Source organism: Oncorhynchus masou, unplaced genomic scaffold, assembly GCF_036934945.1.
Source record: "Oncorhynchus masou masou isolate Uvic2021 unplaced genomic scaffold, UVic_Omas_1.1 unplaced_scaffold_2399, whole genome shotgun sequence".
Classification (NCBI taxonomy): Eukaryota; Metazoa; Chordata; class Actinopteri; order Salmoniformes; family Salmonidae; genus Oncorhynchus; species Oncorhynchus masou.
Genome location: NW_027008854.1, coordinates 58,081 through 66,415, shown reverse-complemented (window position 1 = coordinate 66,415; position 8,335 = coordinate 58,081). Strand labels below are relative to the sequence as shown.

The 8,335-nt window shown below is 43.4% G+C and overlaps 1 long non-coding RNA gene across 1 annotated transcript; it reads left to right on the top strand.

The window, feature by feature from the left end:
- The first annotated feature begins 305 nt into the window (after nucleotides 1–305).
- On the top strand, nucleotides 306–1,449 carry LOC135533481 (uncharacterized). The gene is made up of 3 exons (XR_010454524.1): nucleotides 306–504; nucleotides 630–689; nucleotides 887–1,449. It is a non-coding gene; the product is annotated as an uncharacterized LOC135533481 (long non-coding RNA).
- The last annotated feature ends 6,886 nt before the right edge of the window (nucleotides 1,450–8,335 follow it).

Below are 8,335 nucleotides of genomic sequence, written 5' to 3'. Positions count from 1 at the left end.
CTCTCTCTCTCTCCAGAGGTATCAGTCTCTCTCTCTCTCTCTCTCCAGAGGTATCAGTCTCTCTCTCTCTCTCTCCAGAGGTATCAGTCTCTCTCTCTCTCTCTCTCCAGAGGTATCAGTCTCTCTCTCTCTCTCTCTCTCTCTCTCTCTCTCTCTCCAGAGGTATCAGTCTCTCTCTCTCTCTCTCCAGAGGTATCAGTCTCTCTCTCTCTCTCTCCAGAGGTATCAGTCTCTCTCTCTCTCTCTCCAGAGGTATCAGTCTCTCTCTCTCTCTCTCTCCAGAGGTATCAGTCTCTCTCTCTCCAGAGGTATCAGTCTCTCTCTCTCTCTCTCTCTCTCTCCAGAGGTATCAGTCTCTCTCCAGTATCAGTGTATCTTCAGACTTACCCAGCATCGTTGTCCGTCCTCTTCAGTCCTTTGGAGATGTGAGTCAGACTGTGTCTGAACTGAGAGAGAAACTAGAAGACTTCCTTAAAGGAGAATGGACCAAGATCTCCACTACAGGTGTGTTGAAAACAATAAGAACATCAACTTTAGACCATTGAAAGTTCCCTACTAGTCATATACATGTGGAATATGGTCTGATGATAACATTCCCTCTCTCTGTCAATGTGTTTGTGTGTCTGTAGTGAATATAGTGGATGTTGTACTGCCTCCAGAGCCCAAGACCAGAGAACAGTTGTTACAATGTGAGTCTCTTTATTGTGAAGTAACTAACAGTCTCTTTTTACTGACACTCCTAACAATCCCTCTAGAAATATATAGCAATAGTAGATCTAATCAAAGACTGGATCTCTGCTGTGCTCTAATCAAAGACAGGGGAGATACAGTATCTGACTTAACTTATTGTTCTGACTCCCCTCGTTGGTCTCTGCTCTTCTCCCAGATTCCTGTCAGCTCACACTGGACCCAAACACAGCACGCACACACCTCTCTCTGTCTGAAGGGAACAGAAAGGTGACACGTACAGACCAAGTCCAACCATATCCTGACCATCCAGACAGATTCACCAACTGGTGTCAGGTTCTGTGTAGAGAGGGTCTGTCTGGACGCTGTTACTGGGAGGTGGAGAGGACTGGTGATGTTGTTACAGCAGTCTCATATAAAGACATCAGCAGAACAGAGAGAGATGGTGGATTTGGAGACAATAACAAGTCCTGGAGTTTAGAGTACGATAGTGATGGTTATTGTTTCAGACACAATAATGTTGAGACTAAAGTATCAGGCCCTCAGTCCTCCAGAGTAGGAGTGTACCTGGATCACAAGGCAGGTACTCTGTCCTTCTACAGTGTCTCTGACACAATGACCCTCCTCCACAGAGTCCAGACCACATTCACTCAGCCCCTCTATCCTGGGGTTAGTGTCTATAATTATAATGGTTCTGCTGAGCTGGTTAAACTGTAAACTGATTTGTTACTAATTAAAATTCAATCCAATGTTTTAATCTTGTACATTTCCATGAATCATGATGTCTGGTGTTGATGTATATTGGTTGTCATTCAGAACCATTGATATGTTTTCTCAGTTGGTTCTCTGTCTCTATGTAATTCTCCTCAGTATCATTGATCAGCTTGTTGGCTCGGTCCTAATTGATGTGTTCTCTGTCACCTGGAGCTGCATGGAAAATGGTCCAGGAACTAAAGGACAATTCAGGACTAGTCAGCCCACTACAAGCTGGTATCACTTCCTTTCTACTAAACTATATGGTCTGGTTTCCCAGACACAGATGAATCCTAGTCCTGGACTAAACAGTATGTTCAATGTAGATGTCCAGGAAACCGGCCCTAAATGTGTCATCTTTCATCCTCCCATACTGCTCAGTCCAGCAACATTAAACCTGTCCAGCAGGTGGTGCTGTTGACCAAACAATAAAACCAGCAGATATCTTGACTTGCCACTCAGTATATCAGTAATGTTCAGAATAGTACTTTAATATCATTGGAGATTGATGGTCTTTTTAATCCACTATCCAGAGTCAGGAACAGATGAAGTTAGGTCTGCTACTGTTCAGTGATTAAATATGATTTATGGTGATGGGAAATAATAAAAAACACTCAACTTCATCTAGTAATAGTTTTCCTTTTGTTATTTATTCCAAGGTGTGTCTTTAACTTGTAAATGTATTGTGTGGAGGTGAGCTAGTGGTGTGGCTGATAGAATAGAATGAAGAGGGAGGAGGGGAGGAAGAGGGGAGGAGTGAAGGGCTGTTCAAGAAACCAGATGAGGAAGAGGAAGATGTTCAGGGGAATTACTGTCTCTGTTCCAAATGTTTCCCTATTCCCTACGTAGTGCACTACGGTGCTTCTGACAAGGTCTAAAGTAGTGTTCTATGTAGGGAATAGGGTGTAGATATATTACAATATCATGCTTTAGTGTTTGGCACAAAAATATATTAGATCTCCACCCCCCCCCCCCACTTCCTGTCTGTCATCCCCCAGTTCTGTTAAGACTTCCTCTCATTGAACTGGGCCTCATTCTAAATGGTCACTTTGTATTGATAGTCTCATTACTGGTCAGACAGATGAGGGAGAGAGATTTTCATCCTATGGTTCTACAATAGTCTTCTTATAGGTCTGAAGTAGTGTTTAGATGTTAGATGGTTTCTCCCTGTCATTACAACATGACAATATGGTCGTGACTTTATATGTGTGTTGTCAGGGTTGTTCCTCTGTGTTCCTCATTGAAAATCCATTAACAATGAATCACAAACTAATTATATTCCAGTTGTGTTTCGACAACTTGATGTTGATAGTCCCCCAGTTCTTTCAGACCCTGAACTGGGTCACATTCTGAATGGTGACTTGTATTGATAGTCCATACTGGTCCTGACTGTGGTTAACCAGACTGGAGGGGTACACAACTTCACCTGATATTCTCTCTGCAACTGTGTGTGTGTCTCTCTCTGTCTGTGTGTGTGTGTGTCTCTCTTTGTCTGTGTGTGTGTGTCTCTCTTTGTCTGTGTGTGTGTCTCTCTCTCTGTCTGTTCTACATACAGTACCTGTATTGATAGGCCATACTGGTCTTTACTATGGTTCTACATACAGTACCTGTATTGATAGTCCATACTGGTCTTTACTATGGTTCTACATACAGTACCTGTATTGATAGTCCATACTGGTCTTTACTATGGTTCTACATACAGTACCTGTATTGATAGTCCATACTGGTCTTTACTATGGTTCTACATACAGTATCTGTATTGATAGTCCATACTGGTCTTTACTATGGTTCTACATACAGTACCTGTATTGATAGTCCATACTGGGCTTTACTATGGTTCTACATACAGTACCTGTATTGATAGTCCATACTGGACTTTACTATGGTTCTACATACAGTACCTGTATTGATAGTCCATACTGGACTTTACTATGGTTCTACATACAGTATCTGTATTGATAGTCCATACTGGTCTTTACTATGGTTCTACATACAGTACCTGTATTGATGAGGGCCTCATCATCTGGCAGTAAAACCCTATAGACCTGAAAGGGACTGCAGTGTGCTCCAGTCTCCAGCAGGGGGCAGTAAAACCCTTTGGACCTGAAAGGGACTGCAGTGTGCTCCAGTCTCCAGCAGGGGGCAGTAAAACCCTTTGGACCTGAAAGGGACTGCAGTGTGCTCCAGTCTCCAGCAGGGGGCACTAAACCTCTATGGACCTGGAAGTGAAAGTGAGGAGTAAAAATCAAAGGTGAATTTACATTGATGTTTCCACGGAGACCTGAATCATATCCACGAGGCGCCAAACTGAAGACAATGAACTAAAACAGGGAGGGACTAACTGAACTAAAATAATTCTGTTTTGCTACAGTGTTCTCTAACGAATAACACCCTGGATTCAAATACTTTTTGAAATCTTTCCAACACTTTGAGCATTTCCATTGTCCTCCAGGTGGGCGGGGTTTGTTTGTGCTTTTAGGACTTTTCTATTCGCTAATGCTCCCTCCATCCTATAAGAATCATTGATGTGTTGGATGAGCAGGGGGCAGTAAAACCCTATGGACCTGAAAGGGACTGCAGTGTGCTCCAGTCTCCAGCAGGGGGCAGTAAAACCCTATGGACCTGAAAGGGACTGCAGTGTGCTCCAGTCTCCAGCAGGGGGCAGTAAACCCCCATGGACCTGAAAGGGACTGCAGTGTGCTCCAGTCTCCAGCAGGGGGCAGTAATCCCTATCGACCTGAAAGGGACTGCAGTGTGCTCCAGTCTCCAGCAGGGGGCAGTAAAACCCTATGGACCATTGCTCATGAAGTATTCAATATTATTATAAATAGTATTTGAACACATCTGTTACCACATGCAATAAGCCTGTAACGTCTTGTATGATCTTTGTTTGTACTTTTAGGACTTTTCTATTGGTTCCATTACAACTAACTCATTCAACCACTGCTTATTAAGTTTTCAAAATTATTTTGAAACATGTCTGTTTCCACGTGCAATAAGCCTGTAACGTCTTGTATGATCTCATCAGGTAAAGGTGTGTCAAATGGAAGGGCAAGTCTCACCACTGAGAGGAAAACATCACTGGTCCACCTCTGCATCAGGTCAGCTATGTTGATCAGTACTGTCCCAGGGATGCTGGGAGCAGAGATGAACTCCCTGACCTGGTATCATCTATGGAGTTGTCATTTTAATATCAGTTTAAGCCCATTACTGCTATAACACATAAACCATGTTAATAGAATGAAATGGATCCAGGTTCCATTTATTCTACATCAGATTTACTGCCTGTGGAACACTTCTCCATAGTGTCTGAAATCAAGATGACTGCAGGTCTGAATCCCAAACTAATGGGGGAAATGGATCCATCTAATAACATGGTTTTTAGAGATATGGAGAAAAACATCACAAACTGTACTATTGGGGTGAACAAATACCATTAACATACATACAAGGCATTCAGAAACATTTTGTTACGTTACAGCCTCATTCTACAATGGATTAAATAAATCATGTTCCTATTCAATCCACACACCATACCCCATAATGACATCACAATACTCCATAATGACCTCACAATACTCCATAATGACATCACAAGGTCTCATAATGACATCACAATACTCCATAATGACCTCACAATACCCCATAATGACATCACAATACTCCATAATGACCTCACAATACTCCATAATGACATCACAAGGTCTCATAATGACATCACAATACTCCATAATGACCTCACAATACTCCATAATGACATCACAATGTCTCATAATGACATCACAATACTCCAGAATGACCTCACAATACTCCATAATGACCTCACAATACTCCATAATGACATCACAATACTTCATAATGACAAAGCGAAAAGATGTTTTTTATTTTTTGCAAATTATTAACCGAAGTACCTTATATAAGTATTCAGACCCTTTGAGACGTGAGATTGAGCTCCGGTGTATCCTGTTTCCATTGATCATCCTTGAGGTGTTTCTACAACGGGTTTGGAGTCCACCTGTGGTAAATTCCATTGATAGGACATGATTTGGAAAAGCACACACCTGTCTGTATAAGGTCCCACAGTTGACAGGTCATGTCAGAGCAAAATACCTCCAGGACCAAGGCCCTTCTCCCCCATTGCTCAGTTTGGCCAGACGCCCAGCTCTTGGAAGGCCCTTCTCCCCCATTCAGAAACATGAAGGAAATGGATCCATCTAATAAGATGGTGTTTAGAGGTATGGACCTTTCTATTGGGGTGAACCATCCCCTTAACATACAGTACCAGTCAAAAGTTTGGACACACCTACTCATTCAAGGGTTTTTCTTTATGTTTACTATTTTCTACATTGTAGAAATGTAGGGAAGACATCAAAACTATGAAATAACACACATGGAATCATGTAGTAACCAACAACGTGTTCAACAAATCAAGTGGAGGCCCAGTCATCTGATGCAGCCCTGCATCACTCTCCTTGGTCAAATAGCCCTAACACAGCCTGGAGGTGTGTTGGGTCATTGTCCCGTTGAAAAACAAATGATAGTCCCACTAAGCACAAACCAGATGGGATGGCGTATCACTGCAGAATGCTGTGGTAGCCATGCTGGTTAAGACTATCATGGTGGTGCCCCCGGCAAAGCACCAACACACCTCCTCCTCCATGCTTCACGGTGGAAAATACACATGCAGAGATCATCTGTTCACCTACTCTGCTTCTCACAAAGACACAGCGGTTAGAACCAGAAGTCTTAAATCTGGACTCAAAGGACATTTCCACCGGTCTAATGGCCATTAGTCGTGTTTCTCTGCCCAAGCAAGTCAGGGGGCAGTGATCCCTATGGACCTGAAAGGGGCTGCAGTGTGCTCCAGTCTCCAGCAGGGGGCAGTAAACCCCTATGGACCTGAAAGGGGAAGTGAGGCGTTAAGTGTGATGCTATTGAACATTGCATCACTTAACCAGCATTCTGCAGCGATACGCCATCCCATCTGGTTTGGGTTTAGTGGGACTATCATTTGTTCTCACCTGATTGTCTATGAGGTGTACCAGGTGTGTCCCAACTTTTGACTGGTCCTGTAGTTTCTGTAGTGCAGAAAGTATGATGCTGTCCTAGTTCTGCTCTGTGTTCTGCTCCAAGGAAAGACTCATCTCTGGACACTCTCACATACCCTGTTACCTGCTGCACTGGTCCCCGCCGGCTCTGGTCTGTCTCTGCCAGTCTGGTACAGGTGTCCTCTCCTGCTCTGGTCTGTCTCTCCCAGTCTGGTACAGGTGTCCTCTCCTGCTCTGGTCTGTCTCTCCCAGTCTGGTACAGGTGTCCTCTCCTGCTCTGGTCTGTCTCTCCCAGTCTGGTACAGGTGTCCTCTCCTGCTCTGGTCTGTCTCTCCCAGTCTGGTACAGGTGTCCCCGCCGGCTCTGGTCTGTCTCTCCCAGTCTGGTACAGGTGTCCTCTCCTGCTCTGGTCTGTCTCTCCCAGTCTGGTACAGGTGCCCTCGCCACTCTCTCTCTCCCCGTAGCTTTGCTCTCCTACATCACACATTTATGACTTGTTGACTGATCTGCTGTTGGACTATTTAGTGATTGTTACTATGTTTGTATTATTATTTAGGATTGTTTTTAGCTCATTTAATGAGGGTTCAGCGTTGTGTTGGCTACATGTCTTAGATTGCTTAGTGCTGTGTTTCTCTCAGATCAAAGATGAGGCAATAAAGGATCATGTTGCTGCTGTTCAAAGGAGAAACTACACGCCTGCTCTGTGATTGAGGAAATAGATTGATGTTTCTCCCACGAGTTTTGGGAGAAACTACACTCTTGCTCTGTCAATGAGGAAATATGAGTTTCTCCCTCGAGTGTTGGGAGAAACTACACTCTTGCTCTGTCAATGAGGAAATATATAAATGTTTCTCCCTCGAGTTTTGGGAGAAACCACACTCTTGCTCCATAAATGCACGTGAGATCGATGCACATTTCTTCCAAACAACATGGGAGAAATGGGACTGTTGCTCTGACATGTCAGGACTGTTTTCTTGGTACTGAACCGTGTCCCTGGACTTTCCTCATCTCCTGAATGTTGTGGCGTTAAAGATTCTGGTGACGATGGATTGCCCTTCAAGTGCTGCCTATAAATCCACATGTTGGAACCCTCCATCTAGACCGGCCATTATCTAGCTGCTTCTACTGTCTGGAAATGTGCAGTCTGACCCAGGTCCTGACATCCTGTCCAATGAAGTAGTCAGAGCGGCCTGAAGTTTCTGCATGTGAATGTAATAAGTCTGCTGATGTAGTATGATTATGTGGATATATGGATAAAACCTGCCCACCCTGATGTATTTATGCTTTCTGAAACCTGGCTACAAAAATATATTGGCAGCAATGGTTATAATGTTTTAGGTGCAGATGGTCAATCTAAGGGTGGTGGTGTTGCTGTTTACGCAAAACACAAGATCTCAGCGGTCTGACTTCTACTCAACCTCAGCAAGTTGAATATCTGGGGTTGAACCTTAACCTTGGTTCCTGTTTAAATATGGTTGTATCTTGTTGTTATAGACCATCTGCTCCTGTTTAAATATGGTTGTATCTTGTTGTTATAGACCATCTGCTCCTGTTTAAATATGGTTGTATCTTGTTGTTACAGACCATCTGCTCCTGTTGGCTCTCTGGATTGTATTTTCATATTATCACAGCATGTAAACTCTGAGTTTGATCTGATAGGTGATCTGAATCAGGACTGGTTAACATCTAGCTCTGATCAACTCTCAATTCTATCCAATACCCAGAATCTCACTCAGATTGTCAACAGTGTAACGAGGTTGAATATAAAGTTTCCTCTGAAATCCTCTTTGATTGATTTGATCTGAACCAAAACTGCTCATCGTTTTAATGCTTCTGGTATTTGATCA